This window comes from Bombina bombina, chromosome 4 (assembly GCF_027579735.1).
Source record: "Bombina bombina isolate aBomBom1 chromosome 4, aBomBom1.pri, whole genome shotgun sequence".
Lineage (NCBI taxonomy): Eukaryota > Metazoa > Chordata > Amphibia > Anura > Bombinatoridae > Bombina > Bombina bombina.
The window spans coordinates 198,655,570-198,672,237 of NC_069502.1; the positions used below are offsets into that span (position 1 = coordinate 198,655,570).

General features: G+C 38.3%; 1 protein-coding gene across 2 annotated transcripts in view; it reads left to right on the forward strand.

Moving 5' to 3' along the window:
• The first annotated feature begins 9,510 nt into the window (after window positions 1-9,510).
• The window catches only part of UGGT1 (UDP-glucose glycoprotein glucosyltransferase 1), a 259,452-nt gene continuing 252,294 nt past the window's right edge, over window positions 9,511-16,668 (forward strand). For both annotated transcript variants that reach the window (XM_053709747.1, XM_053709748.1), the window contains exon 1: window positions 9,511-9,558. The gene's annotated coding sequence lies outside the window, so the exon portion shown is untranslated. The remainder of the gene's footprint in view (window positions 9,559-16,668) is intronic.

A 16,668-nucleotide genomic window follows, 5' to 3' on the forward strand; every position in this document is an offset into this window, starting at 1 on the left:
TTGGGTATTATGGCCCTTTAACTACAACATTTGTGCAAACAGTGGAAACTTTAGAAATCTATAAACATCAAGAGGCCCTCAGTCTCTAACGTAACATGTAGAGCAATAAAAATATTGTAAGGCCATAGGGTCTCTCTGTCCAAATAAAGAAGACACCCTAATACATTCAGAGGGGGTGACTGTCTCGCTGTGGGTGTGCATTCTGAGGTTAGATCTATCCGTGCTTCTTCAGTTTCTTCGTGGGGCATCAGGTCACTAGGTGTTGCACTCAAGGCTGTCTCCAGAACTTTGGTCACATCTGAAAAAGAGCTTGTCATTTGTTGATCGAAGTCTTGTAGCAGGGCGTATAATAGTTCATAAGTGTCCTCAGTTTTAGGAATATTTTCCTTAATCGCTCTGCGTAGATGGGAACCGGTAGAGGTGGACGAAGGCCCAGAAAGTATGTTGCGCTCTGCGTAGCAGGTTCCCCCTGAAAGGGTTTCTAAACTTCGAGTTAAAGTCATATTTCTTCCCATGCAGATAATTCTTCATAAAGCCTCCCTTTAGCAATAGTCCACACATAAGATTAGCTTGACCTGTTACTGCTAAATAGCAGTTTATTCAGTTAAGGCCTAGGAGCTTAGAAAATAGACGTCTGACTGCACCGGCTGATGGCTCCGCCCCCCCTAACACTGAAACTTTTAAAATGCTCTGAGCTAAGATGCGGTTTTCAACGTTTTAGAAATAAGTTTGAGCCTACGTAGGTTTAGCTTTTCAAAAATACCACCAAGAGAACAAAGCAAATTTGATGATAAAAGTAAATTGGAAAGTTTTTAAAATTGCATGCCCTATCTGAATCATGAAAGTTTTATTTTGACTAGACTGTCCCTTTAAGGAAATTTTATTATTGAACTGTTGCTTGCATATAATGTATTACAGCATTTTCTATTTGCACTATTATGCCCCTTTAACCACATGGGATGGCTTCATGTGGTAACCAATGAAGAGCTAAAAAGACCCACTTTTTTATTACAACAATTAAACAGACTGTTTTATATCCCTTTAAAAGAGTAATTTTTCAGCAGGATGATACCATCCAGCATCACTCTAGTGGACTGAGTCTGTAGTGCAGGGCAGTGACTCACAGCTTGTTCAGTGAATTAGGAATCTTTAAAGAAATATTAATCAAATAAATATGTGCCAGACAATCAGAGGAATGCCACTAGGCAGTAGCGACAAACCCTACGCCTTATCCAATTGGTTGTGCATCTGGTGAGCTCACGGAGACATAGACTAATCAGATCATGCATTAACGCCCGAAGGCAGATACGCAAGAGTTCTGTTCTAATTAGAGCCTTAGGCGCCGCAACAGCCTCTGGGAACCTAACCATGGGTCCCACCCCCGCAACATGCTTTTAAAGGTTCTCAGACAGAATGCGTTTGCGGCGGATAATAATCTGACAGACAAATGTCCATCGGATAACAGTCCAGTGTGTCCAAAAACCTTTAAAAGCACGTTGTGAGGCCCATGGTTAGGTTCCCAGAGGCGGTTTCGGCGCCCGAGGCTTTGATTAGAACAGAACTCTCTGGAGCGTATCTGCCCTCGGGCTTTAATGCATGATCTGATTGATCTGTGTCTCCGTGGGGTCAACGGATGTACAATCAATCGGATAAGGCGTAGGGTTTGTAGCTAGCGCCTCGTGGAATGCCTATCTTCTATAAGGATTAATATTGAATATGGCTGCCGATTCTTGTTAATCCTCAACCACTGTCAATACATAAAAAGAAGGTAGGGAGCTTACTAGATTTGCAGCTAACACCTTCCCAGGTGGCATTTTTTTCAAAAGAACATTCACTCCCTTTACAATAATTAAAGGAATAGTAAACCCCAAAAATATTTTGGCATTTTTCAAAACATAATTTTCTGTTATTGCAATCAGCAAATGACACCTATTAACCCTTTTGTATTATTTACTTGCAATTTCCAAAAGAAAATACAAATGCTGCCAAACCCTTTTTGCATCATTATACAGCCAAATTGCCGATTTCTACCTAGGTATATCAAATATGGCGTCACGCATGCACATTTTCAGATACTTCTTGCAACATATGCACATATGTTAATTATCTTCTACTGCTTCAGCTGCACACTTCATCAACACCGTGCCAGATGCCGACAAAGAGGTGCATGATGTAGGACTGGGCGTGAAGACTGAAGGAGGCTATGGTAGAAGTTCACAGCTCAATTATGACATCTTTATTATATGTGCAGGCGTTGTTGCGGATATACAAAAATGGAAGACTGCTGCTTCACAGTGCATTGCGCAAGCGAGTGCCCACATGTTACAGTGTGCATGCCAAGACTGAACACTGTCACTTATTTAAATATTCAAATTACATCAGTGCTGCAGTGCAATTGGATAAAGGGCTGTCATAGATTATCTGAAACCCCAGCCTACATTTGTGGGCGGGCGTTACGGCCGTTTACAGGGGAAATAAAATGTAATTTTTGAACACATAAAAACTTTGTTTCAAGGTAAGAATCAGTACTTTATAATCTGACACCTTGACTAAGTTTTTATGTATTTTGTACTATGTTCAAAACGTAAAGATTTCTAACTAAAATGTTGGTTACAGTGTCCATTGTATGTCAACATTAAATATGTGTTTTATTATATATAAAACACACACATTCACTATCCACAGGACCTGTGCATTAGGGTTGCCACCTATCCAGGAACGACCCAGAGAATTGTGGTACTGGTTTCCATTTATGTGTCTGGGTTTGAAGCGGATTAAGGGTTTGGTGGAAAACAGCCACAGCCAAAAAAGGTGACATGCACATGCCTACTGTTATTTCTCTCTTGCGTGTGTGTGTGTGTCTTTTTGTGTCTGTGAGTGAATTTGTGAGACGAGTGCTATTTTGCGCTTGTGTGCGATCCCGCCCCGCGTGATTGGCTGTATGCAGGCAGGATCTCCATAAGACACACATACACGCAAGAGAGAAATAACAGTAGGCATGTGCACGTCACCTTTTTTGGTTGTGGCTGTTTCCCACCAAACCCTTAATCCACTTCAAACCCAGACACATAAATGGAAACCAGTACCACAATTCTCTGGGTCGTTCCTGGATAGGTGGCAAAAGGTTAGGGAAGCAGCGGTCTAATAACCGCTGCTTGTTAAATACAGACTGTAGGTTCTCTTGTGAGAACCTGCAGCCGTAGCGGGGTGAAAGGGGTCATAGGGTTCGATTTATCAAAGGTTTCACAAGACTTTCGACCCCCTACGACTGCAGGTTCTCACAAGAGAACCTGCACGTCATATTTAACAAGCAGCGGTCATCAGACCGCTGTTTTCCTAACCTTTCGCCTCTAAGGTGGCGAATTTCAATCTCCCCACGAGAAATCTAATTATAACAATATCCTAATATCTAACATTATAACCCAATTCAGCTGGGTTTCACAGTATAAACACGAATAACAATTCACACTGACACTAATTAAAGATCTCTTTGGTTTATGCTTGTTCTAATAACCCAATATTATAACTGCTTGAATACCCTTGATACTTCAACATTATGTTATATAACAAGAGAGTATGATCTAACATAACATTATGAGCTTTGATCTATGTTATACTCACATAAAATTATAATAAAGTTCAGATACCTATACTCTAATATTCTATCTCTATGCAGCTGGGTTTGACAACACAAGCAGAATCCAGAATTCACATTGCCAGAGATAAGTAACTTTAAAGTGGCTCAAAGTGATATCTATTACCAGAAATATACCAACGAAAGGTTTTCTGTCTGTACATATACACTAACATCTAGAGTGTATAAACTCCACCAACACCTCATAGTAATGGTATACAATTAGACAAGATCACTTGAGACAATATTATGAGCTCTGATCTGCAGTATACTAATAACTCAAAACAGTACTGTATATAGATATAACAGACAGCTCTCTACCAGTAACTTAGATCTCAGTGAAATTTCCAGCTAGTGGTCGAGGAATAAGATAGCCTTCCTGTGCACTTTCCCATTATTATTATTCACACATCGAAGGCTGAATATTAACACTATAGAGGGAAAGGGGCCTTCAGTTCCTTGGTTTGATTTTAAGTGATCCTTTATTTTAAATTATTGTATTAAAAGTTATGTTTTTTTTTTTTAAATAATTTTTTTATTGAAGTTAAAGCATATATCGTCTAAACAAAGACTCGCCCTAAGGCAAAAGTTACAACAGAGATAATAATACATTGTCTATACAAAAACATTATTGAGAAAATAATATGCACATAAAGCAAGAAAAAAATACATTTCAAGTCTGGTTATGAAGATAGACAATATCTTTGGCGAGAAAAAATAGAACTTCTTTTTATGTTATCAGCGTATGAACTCCACATTTTAGTAAAATATTACCTAAGACCAAAATATCAGCCTGTGGAGGTTTAACATAAGTATCAGCCACTCTTGGGCCGAGGTATATAAAGGGAAGGGGATATACAGCGGGTAAGCACCGCTATATGTATAGGAAAAGGGGGGTGGGAGGACGGAGCCATATATAAGTGTGAGTAGCATAAGGTACCAGGAGTGGGCCTAAGAGAGTACAAACGTAGAGACCGTAGGCCTGGCAGCTGGATTACTAAAAAGATAAATTAGATATGTCTTGGGAAATTAGTCTACTTAGGAGTAGGTAGTGGGGCGTAGTGGCATCTTAACTCTAGGTGGAGTAGCTAAATAGTGGCAAAAGGCTACTCTGCTGATTCATTCAGGGAGACTCAAACGTTACAAAAATGAACTATAAAGAAATGCATACATGTTACAATGATAGCAATTCACAAAGGTGTTCAGAACTGACCTAAAGAGTAATGAGACATGTAATATATAAACTTATCCAAACATTGCGTATCCAACCTGTCCACTAGATGAATATATAACAGCTAGTTAATATAATACAGCGAAGTTTTTTTTTTTTTTTTTATATTACAAATACAAGATTAGGCTATAGTATACTGGAAGGCTCCATTAACGTGTTTAGCCCGAAAAACAGTAAGTTAGTGATACATTATCAATCACACAAAATCAATATTGCTTAATGTGGCATTCTGTTATATATGAGACCTTTCACGTATCTAGTTAATATTGCAGTATAAACAGCTTAATGACAGCACCAACGCCACTGGACATTTGTGAGAAATAGTACCGTCCTGAACAGTGTCAGGCAAGCAGATAAAACATATAATTGCAGTGCAATGAAAAGTTTAATCTAGAGTAACTATATATAGAGATTTAGCATGTACATAACTTAGTTAATAATTATCAAACAATTTAGGCAGGTAGGCAGGCTATAAGTAATAACAGGGTTATCCTCAAAAGCCTTCCAATAAAGACATTAGTAGATGAACACATCACACAACAAGATACATAAAGAATACCGCTAACTGCCATTATATATAATATGTTCGACTAGCAGGTAATCAATATGGATTAATGATAACACCAATATAGAAGGGTCACAACCCCTGGGATAAACACCCTTCACAGCTTTAAGGAGATGCAAGATACCTGAGGATAACGGTGTACCTTATAGTGATGAGACATAGTCAAGCTATTGTACAAATAAATGCAACCGAGTTGTGCAATAGTACAGGGTCATAAAACCTTATAGCAAGGATTATAACATAGCAATTGATAGGGAGAGGCAATACTGTTAAATATTATCACCTAGATATGTATTTTCTATGCTATTGTGAGTTAGACATGTAAAATAACATATATGACCCTGAGTAACGTAGAATATAAAATGTTATATACATTATTCATAAACTAGCTGGGAGCCTGCAAACTTACCACATTCAAAATATAGTATTCATGTAAAAGTTTACATTGCAGACAACTTCAAATTCAGAACAATTCCCCCAGAACTATAAAAAAAAAGAAAGCTATACTGTTATACATACAGATTACCTAGTCATATCACAAATATATCTTTATATGAATTTTGGTAGGTAAAACATGTATATAACCTGACAAGGTAAAATTGTACTTCAGTGTCTGAAGAGTTATGAGCAATTACAATCTAATACTAACGCACACCAAACGATATAATGTCTGAGTCACACATAGGATAGGTTAAGCCTTTTAAACAATTAGTATTTTCCCATCCTGAGATGAAGCACCGTGAAGACAAATGTTCCAGATCGGGGCATAGTGTAAATTGGATATACATGTAATGGTTCAGATCGCTATTGTCAAAAGCTGTTTAGCACGGACTCGTAAAGTCTGCTGCAGCCAGAGTGTATAACTGATAGAGGAGTCAAGTGTGACAAGAGGTACGAGATCACATCAACCATATCTGTAATTAGCCCACTTTCTTCCGAATGTCCAGAGAGGTCAAAGTCATATCGTGAGGCCACTGCTGCAGATTAACCACAAGTTACAACTCCTTCAAAATGTCGGGTGTTTCCTTACCTCCTCCAGAATTCGGACACCTTCATATAGAACTTTGGCTGCAATGCCCTCACCTACTAGCGAGTCGGCCGCATCGCCTCAAGTTATACCCACGTCCAAAATATTTAGGTGAAGAGAAAGCTAGCTTTCTAACTAGTGTCTTGTAAATGACATCGGCTATGCAAGTTAATTTGTTCCCCAAAACATATACACTTCTGACTAAGGAGTCGTCATTGGGAGGTACAAGAGGGGTATGTATATCTTACACAGCTATGCCCGCAGGGGCCATGTATGAGAGTGACCACTTAATTAACCGATCCCTAAATGCCTGGTCACAGATGTAGTGGGGTAACGTATAAGTCGGCACTCAGGGCCGTTCAGAAAGCAATGCCTCCAGGCGTATGCATGCAACTGTATTCCAGCCACGTGTAACAAAGAGCGGAGACGAGTGTGGCGGCTTAATGTCATCCTAGGTAAGGTTCTGGCATCCACAGAAGAGAGTTCTGAAAGCCCGGCTGGCAGCAAGGGACCCACGCTGTCAAGTAAGCTATTCATGTGACAGGTAGAGTAATGCTTCGGGTGTAGTAGTTCCTGAGGTCCTGTAATTTCTGGGTAATCAGCTTTGAGCTGTCGGGACCTGTCCAGAGTGTGAACCTCATGAACTGTTCTTATGACAGGTAGAGTATGTGCCGACTTGGGGGTCTGCTCCGGCACAGCTAACTTCTCAGCCGATGGTATATATCCATCAGCAAGATCGTGTGTAGCTGGCTTCAAGAGCGCTATGAATTCATTGAAGTTTTCCTCCATCCGCCATGATAGATTTACGAGCAGGGACTGCACCGTATTGTAAAAGTTGTCTTCGTTAGCTACAAGCGTCATGTTTCCTTCCCTTTTTCTGTTTTCTTTCTTCCTTTAAGTGCTATCAGTTTTATGGGAGAGATTGCGATAGTCCAGGAGCCTCTCTTCACATCTTTTATTCGTTTCAAAATTTGTATCTGAGCACTGTGACCTCGTGGCAGTCTCAAGATATGTAGATCGAAGTAAAGTTCCCTTCTTCTACCGCCAAGCCCAAAAATATTTAGTCTCTAAAGTGAGTTTGCAGGAGACCTTAGTGGGTATTTTAGGCTTTAGAAAAGTTAACAATAAGCCCCCTACAACAATATTAAGAGCCGGAGCTCTTGCTGCATGCGACTATTCAGCTTGGCAGTTGGCTCCGCCCCCCTAAAAGTTATGTTTTAACTCTCCCAACTTCTCTACCAATTAGTCCAGGCATAGAGTGCTATTGTGCAGCCTTTTGGGAGGTTCTTTCCTCTCTTTTGTTCAATATATTCAGTACTGCACAGCACCACTTTTCTGCTAAAATTACTACTGACGACACGATTTATATATCGTGTCAGCTGGCCCTAACATAGAAAAGACTGCCAGTGTGGTGCCACTGTATTCGTAGTGTGGTATAGGATCTCCATAAGACACACATACACGCAAGAGAGAAATAACAGTAGGCATGTGCACGTCACCTTTTTTGGTTGTGGCTGTTTCCCACCAAACCCTTAATCCACTTCAAACCCAGACACATAAATGGAAACCAGTACCACAATTCTCTGGGTCGTTCCTGGATAGGTGGCAAAAGGTTAGGGAAGCAGCAGTCTAATAACCGCTGCTTGTTAAATACAGACTGTAGGTTCTCTTGTGAGAACCTGCAGCCATAGCAGGGCGAAAGGGGTCATAGGGTTCGATTTATCAAAGGTTTCACAAGACTTTCGACCCCCTACGACTGCAGGTTCTCACAAGAGAACCTGCACGTCATATTTAACAAGCAGCGGTCATCAGACCGCTGTTTTCCTAACCTTTCGCCTCTAAGGTGGCGAATTTCAATCTCCCCGGTTGTGTCTGACCGGGGAAATTGACATCTCCTGCCCGCACGTGATTGGCTGTGCGCGGGCAGGGGACGGGATTGCACGAAAGCGCAAAATAGCTCTTGTGTGCAATGCTGAATTGTGCCCCTGTTTACCGCAGCTTGATAAATTGACCCCATAGTTTATACATAATATTATATATTATTATTTTGCTGTGCAGGCGCAATAGAGTTCGGATTTTGCCTGAACTAAATGTGGCAACCCTACTGTACATGTACATAACTAATATCTGACTAATCTATGTGCTTTGAGGTACCATAGACAACTGCAGCCCATTAAAGGGACACTGGAGCCAAATTTTTTCTTTCATGATTCAGATAGAACATGCAATTTTAAGCAACTTTCTAATTTACTCCTATTAGCAATGTTTTTCTTGATTCTCTTGCTATCTTTATTTGAAAAGCAAGAATGTAAGTTTAGAAGCTGGCCCATTTTTGGTTTTACAACCTGGGTTGTGCTTGCTGATTGGTGGCTAAATGCACCCACCAATAAACAAGTTCTGTCCAGTGTGCTCAACCAAAAATTGTCAGGCTCCTTAGCTTAGATGCCTTCTTTTTTAAATAAAGATAGCAAGAGAAAGAAGAAAAATAAAATTGATAATAGGAGTAAATTAGAAAGGTGTTTAAAATTGGATGCTCTATCTGAATCATGAAAGAAAAATGTGGGTTTAGTATCTCTTTAAGGTGAGAATATAAAAAATGAATGGCTCTGAGCATAACCTGTCTTGTACTTCTTAGTTTCTGTTTCAATGTGTTTTAGGCACTACTGGAGCTACATTTCAGAAACCATTTAGGAGTGAATTAAACAAAATAATAAATAGCACCACCGTATGTTCTACTGGAACAGACGACACCTTTCACTTTACGAGTCACGACCAACAAGAGCAATACTGCTGAGCCTAGTCATCAGACTATAGTCCACTCTGCGCCATCTTTGATATTGGCAAGGTTTGCAGCGTATTCTTCCTATTGATAAATAATAATATAAATAATTGCACGGATTTGCCTTGCCTGGCAATAATGGTTAAATATACAGTTGAAACAACATCGCTGATGAAGCTGTAGGCTATATTTACAGTCAGCGAAAAGCTATGACCAGCCTAAATGTTGCCCTTAAACAAAATGTCTACTGGTAGTGGGGAGGGGATATCCGGATTCTCATGCACTTGCGGAAGTGGCTTTGGGAAGTGGAACACCGGTAACCGTAAGTAGCAAGTTTATGCAGTTGTTGGCTAGGAAGCGGTTAAACCTTATTTGTCATTGATGCTTTGTATCTATAGCCGAGAACTGCTAATTGTTATCTGGACGTGTAAGGTCCCAGTAATTTGGCTTTTATTGTTATAGATTTTATGTGCAGCTACAACTCACTGTATATATGAACCCATTGCGCTGTGATTATCCTGGCAGCTCGGTGTCACCAAGGGTTAAGGGGCTGTAGGGTGAATGGCAAAAGCATGCAGTGACTGAGAGCGGTGCATAGAGCAATCCGGATGTAAAGCAGAGAATCTGTGACAAGCACTCCCCATAGCAGGCTGATTTGTTGTCCCCAGTCATAAGGGCTATAGGCGCATCACTACATACCCTATACTGGACACGCTGTGCATACACTGATGCTGCATGAACCCATGCGAGTGCATAGCATTTGCCATATATCTATATGGTTGCTTAAACAGATAACTGTGTATTTGTGCATATTATATGCCTGTCATATATTCATGTGCCTACTGTTGTATGCAAAATTGTACATGGTTCTTTTGACGTGTATGTTTTATGGTAGTTATGAAGATGCGTCTTTAAAGCTCCTAAACATCTGTGTACTAAACTTGTGCCTGTGTCTATTATTCCACTACTACATCTTACTACTGTGTAGCAGCCACGAAAATATATTTATATAGTAGTAAATACTTTTCTTTCAATTACGGGTACAAATCCCTTAATCTGAAATTCCAAAAGTATTCAGAAATCCAGACTTAAAACAACTATTACCTTTCTGATTTACAGTACTGTACTATTTTTCTGATGGTACTAGGTATACAAAATTATTAAAAACTATATAAAACTACTTTTAGGTTGCATGTATAAGCTTTATTACAGCATGTAAATATTGCCTAAATTACATAAGATATTGTTTTTTTACACTCCCCTCCCCTCTCCAAGCTGTCAAATTTTACAGATCCAAATGTACAAATTTTCCAAAATCCAAACTATTCGGAAATCCAAACCTTTGATCTACACAGACGTTAATTACATTCTGTTTGCAATTTATGTTCATGTGTTGTCATACAGATCAAGAGAAATATGCATACAGGATCTCTTCTTGTCCAATTTTTTATTGGTAAACATCTGGTTAGAAAAGCAATACTACAAATATATCCAAGTACTAACATTTTCAAGGCTCAGACATATTTACTTTGGAGTAATGATGAGCCAGATAAAATGGATTGTGGCCTTTGGACCTTAGGATGGACAAGTGTTTTATGATGCGACTATTCACTCTGAGCATAAATACTTAAAGGGATACTAAACCCAACTTTTTTCTTTCATGATTCATATAGAGCATGAGATTTTAAGCAACTTTCTAATTTACTCCTATTATCAAAATTTCTTTGTTCTCCTGCTATCTGGATTTGAAAAAGCAGTACTGTAAGCTTTAGAGCCAGCCCATTTTTTGTTCAGCACCTGGGTAGCACTTGCTGATTTGTGGCTAAATGTAGCAAACCAATTAGCAAGCGCTACCCAGGTGTTGAACTAAAAATGGGCTGGCTCCTAACCTTTCATTACTGCTTTTTAAAATCAAGATAACATGAGAACAAAGAAAAATTGATAATAGGAGTAAATTAGAAAGTTGCTTAAAATTGCATGCTCTATCCGAATCATGAAATAAATACTTTTGAGGTTAGTATCCCTTTAAAGGGATACTACAGCCAAAATTTGAATCCATTTGGAAGCATTTTTGTAATATACATATATTAGCAAAATTGCTTCTAATAAAAGCTATATCTGTTTCGAACATGTATTTAAGCATGCACCTTGCAACAGCATTTTAAGCCTAAGGTGCTTGTATCATCAGAAAATTACTCAATTTGTTAATTGCTGGCATGATACAAGCCCCACTGGTGCTCTGAGCTGCTGCAGTATTTAAAATGTTGGTGCACTGAGAATATCTAGCTATGTTGCACTTGAATGTGCAGAGAAACACTATAACAGGGATAACTTTTACTAGAAGCATTCTTGCAAATACTTGTATATTGCAATTGTTTCCATTCATAGATGTAGTTCATCTATGCGCATTGACATTTTGACCAGAATGTCCCTTTTAAAATAAGTGACGACTATTCACTATAACAAATTGTATATGCCACTCTGGAGCTATTCAGAATATAAAAGGGCCATTATAGTGGAACAATGATATGTAACTTTATCATGACGTGATGCTGCAGCGATATGCTTTTAATCCCTATGTGGGCTTTAAACACACAGAGTTGTAGGGTCGCTAGTGTTAAAATGACATGCTTTAACAAATTAGACTCTATTAGACAAATTCGTTTAAAATGTAGGAGCCTGTAATAATATTTAGGAGCCAGACAGGGGTATTTGTATATAGAAATATGGAGAATAATCCAAAACGTTAGGAGCCTGGGGATGGCCCTTTAAAGGGACATTAAACACTAAAAACATGTAAGCATAGAGGTTATTCCCTGCCTCCCTCTAGTCATGGGTGCTGCCATGTTGCATTCCAATTTTAAACAGACAGTCTACACCAAAATTGTTTTTGTTTAAAAAGATAGATAACTGATTTACTACCCATTCCCCAGCTTTGCACAACCAATATTGTTATATTAATATACTTTATAACATTTAACATATACATGATTTCAACCTGTTTCCAAGCCACTCCAGACAGGCTCTTATGCATTTTTGTTAGCTTTTCACAACAAGACACAGCTAATTCATGTGTGCCATATAGATAACATTGTGCTCACTCCTGTGGAGTTGTGCAGGACACAGCACTAATTGGCTAAAATGCAAGTCAATAGGTAATACATAAATAGCCCTGAGATAAGGGGGCTTTCTGGCGAGGCTTAGATACAAGTTTATCACAGAGGTAAAACGTATATTAATATAACAGTGTTGGCTGTGCAAGACTGGGTAATGGGTAATAAAGGAAATACCGGTATTTATCTTTTCAAACAATATTTTTTTTTTGAGTAGACTGTTTCTTTAAAGGGATACTAAACCCAATTTTTTTTTCTTTCATGATTCAGATAGAGCATGAGATTTTAAGCAACTTTCTAATTTACTCCATTAATCAATTTTTCTTTGTTCTCATGCTATCTTGATTTGAAAAATCAGTACTGTAAGCTTTAGAGCCGTCCCATTTTTTGTTCAGCACCTGGGTAGCACTTGCTGATTTGTGGCTAAATGTAGCAAACCAATCAGCAAGCGCTACCCAGGTGCTGAACTAAAAATGGTTTAAAAGAATCTGATTTAAAAGATAGACCTCAGCGCCTGATAAGAACCTATGAGCCTGGGAGCGGGTGACTCCTAGCTATTACCCAGTGTAAGATACTGAAAAGGTGAGAGAATCCCAGGCGCCTACCCTAAGGAAGCTAGGTTTGAGTAACGGATATACTAGTATGGCTAAAAAGTGTATATATAATTTAATATAATACAAGGTAAAAACAGAGTAAAAACAAATTACAGTACAAACTTCATGGATCCATGATAAATTATGTAACAATTGGTAAAGAATAATAAATAAAAAAATCAATAATAAAACAATATAACAATACGCAATTGATTGCAGCAGGTTGTAGAACAAACCAATAATGATGATACGAATCTATTAGCTTTAAATGGCAATCTTAGTTAATTAAACAGCGAAGTAATTCCTTTGCTATTATTTTTTGAGACTTATATTTTTTGAGACTTATATTTTTTGAGACTTATATTTTTTGAGACTTATATTTTTTGAGACTTATATTTTTTGAGACTTATATTTTTTGAGACTTATATTTTTTGAGACTTATATTTTTTGAGACTTATATTTTTTGAGACTTATATTTTTTGAGACTTATATTTTTTGAGACTTATATTTTTTGAGACTTATATTTTTTGAGACTTATATTTTTTGAGACTTATATTTTTTGAGACTTATATTTTTTGAGACTTATATTTTTTGAGACTTATATTTTTTGAGACTTATATTTTTTGAGACTTATATTTTTTGAGACTTTTTTCCTTTGAGACTGTTTTCCTTTGAGACTTTCGTCACTGTTTTAAACTTTCAACTACCACCGGATCACATAGTATTTACTTGTGAATAACATATTGACTATTTACAACAAGATTTCACACACTTTATTCTTATTCTTTTTTCTGTTTGGAATTCAGATTTTTAGGAATTACTTCGCTGTTTAATTAACTAAGATTGCCATTTAAAGCTAATAGATTCGTATCATCATTATTGGTTTGTTCTACAACCTGCTGCAATCAATTGCGTATTGTTATATTGTTTTATTATTGATTTTTTATTTATTATTCTTTACCAATTGTTACATAATTTATCATGGATCCATGAAGTTTGTACTGTAATTAGTTTTTACTCTGTTTTTACCTTGTATTATATTAAATTATATATACACTTTTTAGCCATACTAGTATATCCGTTACTCAAACCTAGCCTCCTTAGGGTAGGCGCCTGGGATTCTCTCACCTTTTCTGAACTAAAAATGGGCCAGCTCCTAACCTTTCATTCCTGCTTTTTCAAATCAAGATAACATGAGAACAAAGAAAAAATGATAATAGGAGTGAATTAGAAAGTTGCTTAAAATTGCATGCTCTATCTGAATCATGAAAGAAAAAAATTGGGGTTAGTATCCCTTTAATATGCTTGCTCACCTGAAGTAGCTCTTCAGATACCTGCAGTGAAACCTAGGTTACAAATGGCAGCTACCATAGAGGGAAGCGTCTAAATGTATTTAGTGTTTAATGTCCCTTTTTAACCCCTTAGTGACAACAGTACTTTTCCATTTTCTGTCCGTTTGTGACAAAGGCTATTTTTACATTTCTGCGGTGTTTGTGTTTAGCTGTAATTTTCCTCTTACTCATTTACTGTACCCACACATATTATATACCGTTTTTCTCGCCATTAAATGGACTTTCTAAAGATACCATTATTTTCATCATATCTTATAATTTATTATAAAAAAAATTATAAAATATGAGGAAAAAATGGAAAAAAACACACTTTTTCTAACTTTTAGCCCCAAAATCTGTTACACATCTGCAACCACCAAAAAACACCCATACTAAATAGTTTCTAAATTGTGTCCTGAGTTTAGAAATACCCAATGTTTACATCTTCTTCTTTGCTTTTTTTTTACAAGTTATAGGGCCATAAATACAACTAGCACTTTGCTATTTCCAAACCAGTTTTTTTCAAAATGAGCGCTAGTTACATTGGGACACTGATATCTTTCAGGAATTCCTGAATATCCCTTGACATGTATATATTTTTTTTTTTAGAAGACATCCCAAAGTATGGATCTAGGCCCATTTTGGTATATTTCATGCCACCATTTCACCGCCAAATGCGATCAAATACAAAAAATCATTCCCTTTTTCACAAATTTTTTCACAAACTTTCGGTTTTCCCACTGAAATTATTTACAAACAGCTTGTGCAATTATGGCATAAATGGTTGTAAATGCTTCTCTGGGATCCCCTTTGTTCAGAAATAGCAGACATATATGGCTTTGGCGTTGCTTTTTGGTAATTAGAAGGCTGCTAAATGCCGCTGCGCACCACACGTGTATTATGTCCAGCAGTGCAGGGGTTAATCAGGGAGCTTGTAGGGAATGTGTAGGGTTAATTTTAGCTTTAGTGTAGTGTAGTAGACAACCCAAAGTATTGATCTAGGCCCATTTTGGTATATTTCATGCCACCATTTCAGCGCCAAATGCGATCAAATAAAAATAAATTGTTTCCTTTTTCACAAACATTAGGTTTCTCACTGAAATTATTTACAAACAGCTTGTGCAATTATGGCACAAATGGTTGTAAATGCTTCTCTGGGATCCCCTTTGTTCAGAAATAGCAGACATATGTGGCTTTGGTGTTGCTTTTGATAATTAGAAGGCTGCTAAATGCCGCTGTGCATCACGCGTGTATTATGGCTAGCAGTGAAGGGGTTAATTAGGTAGCTTGTAGGGAGTTTGCAGGGTTAATTTTAGCTTTAGTATAGAGATCAGCCTCCCACCTGAAACATCAGACCCCCTGATCCCTCCCAAACAGCTCTCTTCCCTCCTCCAACCTACAATTGTTCCCGCCATCTTAAGTACTGGCAGAAAGTCTGCCAGTACTAATATAAAAAGGTATATTTTTTTTTTTTGGGGGGGGGGGTTTAATAGCATATTTGCATATGCTGCTTTGTAGAATCCCCCCTTAGCCTCCAATATCATGGATCCCCCATCAAACAGTTCTCTAACCCTCCCCCTCTAGCCTAATGGGCGCCATCTTGGGTACTGGCAGCTGTCTGCCAGTACCCAGTTAAGTAAAAAAAAAAAAGATTCTTTAATTTTGAGCTACTTTCTGTAGTGTAGCTACACCCCCCCACCCCAACCCTTCGATTACTTTATAAATAAAATCCCCCCCCTTTTCTCCCAATGTATTACAGTATTTTATTTTTCTGTAGGGTAGCGGTTCCCACCCGCTCCCGCCCCGTGCACGCGCGTCCGTGCGCGCCCCCGAGTACTTCCGCCTCCGATCCCGCCCCCCTCCACATGATCATGGGCCATTGCTGGCCGCCCACCCGCCTCCCTGTTGCGCTCCCACCCACCAACGATGCTCCGGTGCAGAGAGGGCCACAGAGTGGCTCTCTCTGCATCGGAGGCTTGTAAAGGGGTATTGCAGGATGCCTCCATATCGAGGCATCACTGCAATGCCCTCAGAGCTGCTGGAAGCGATCGCGATCGCTTCCAGCACTTTGTTAGACAACTGACGTACCAGGTACGTCTATTGTCATTAACTGCTTGTTAATGCATGACGTACCTGGTACGTCAGTTGTCATTAAGGGGTTAAGGAGTCAGACGGCAGTTATTTGTGATCCAATTTATAGTCCCTAAAGTCTGTACATACATTTTAAGGAAACAGAAGCTAAAATATATTTAATTAGTTATGCTTACTTTCTATATAAACAGATGTAATCTGTCTGTTTATTTTATAAATCTCTCATTTATAGCTTTTGTACTCCCCAGTAAGCTCAATGCAAACACAATTAGGAAAATTGCTACACTATTTTACTAGGGAGCTT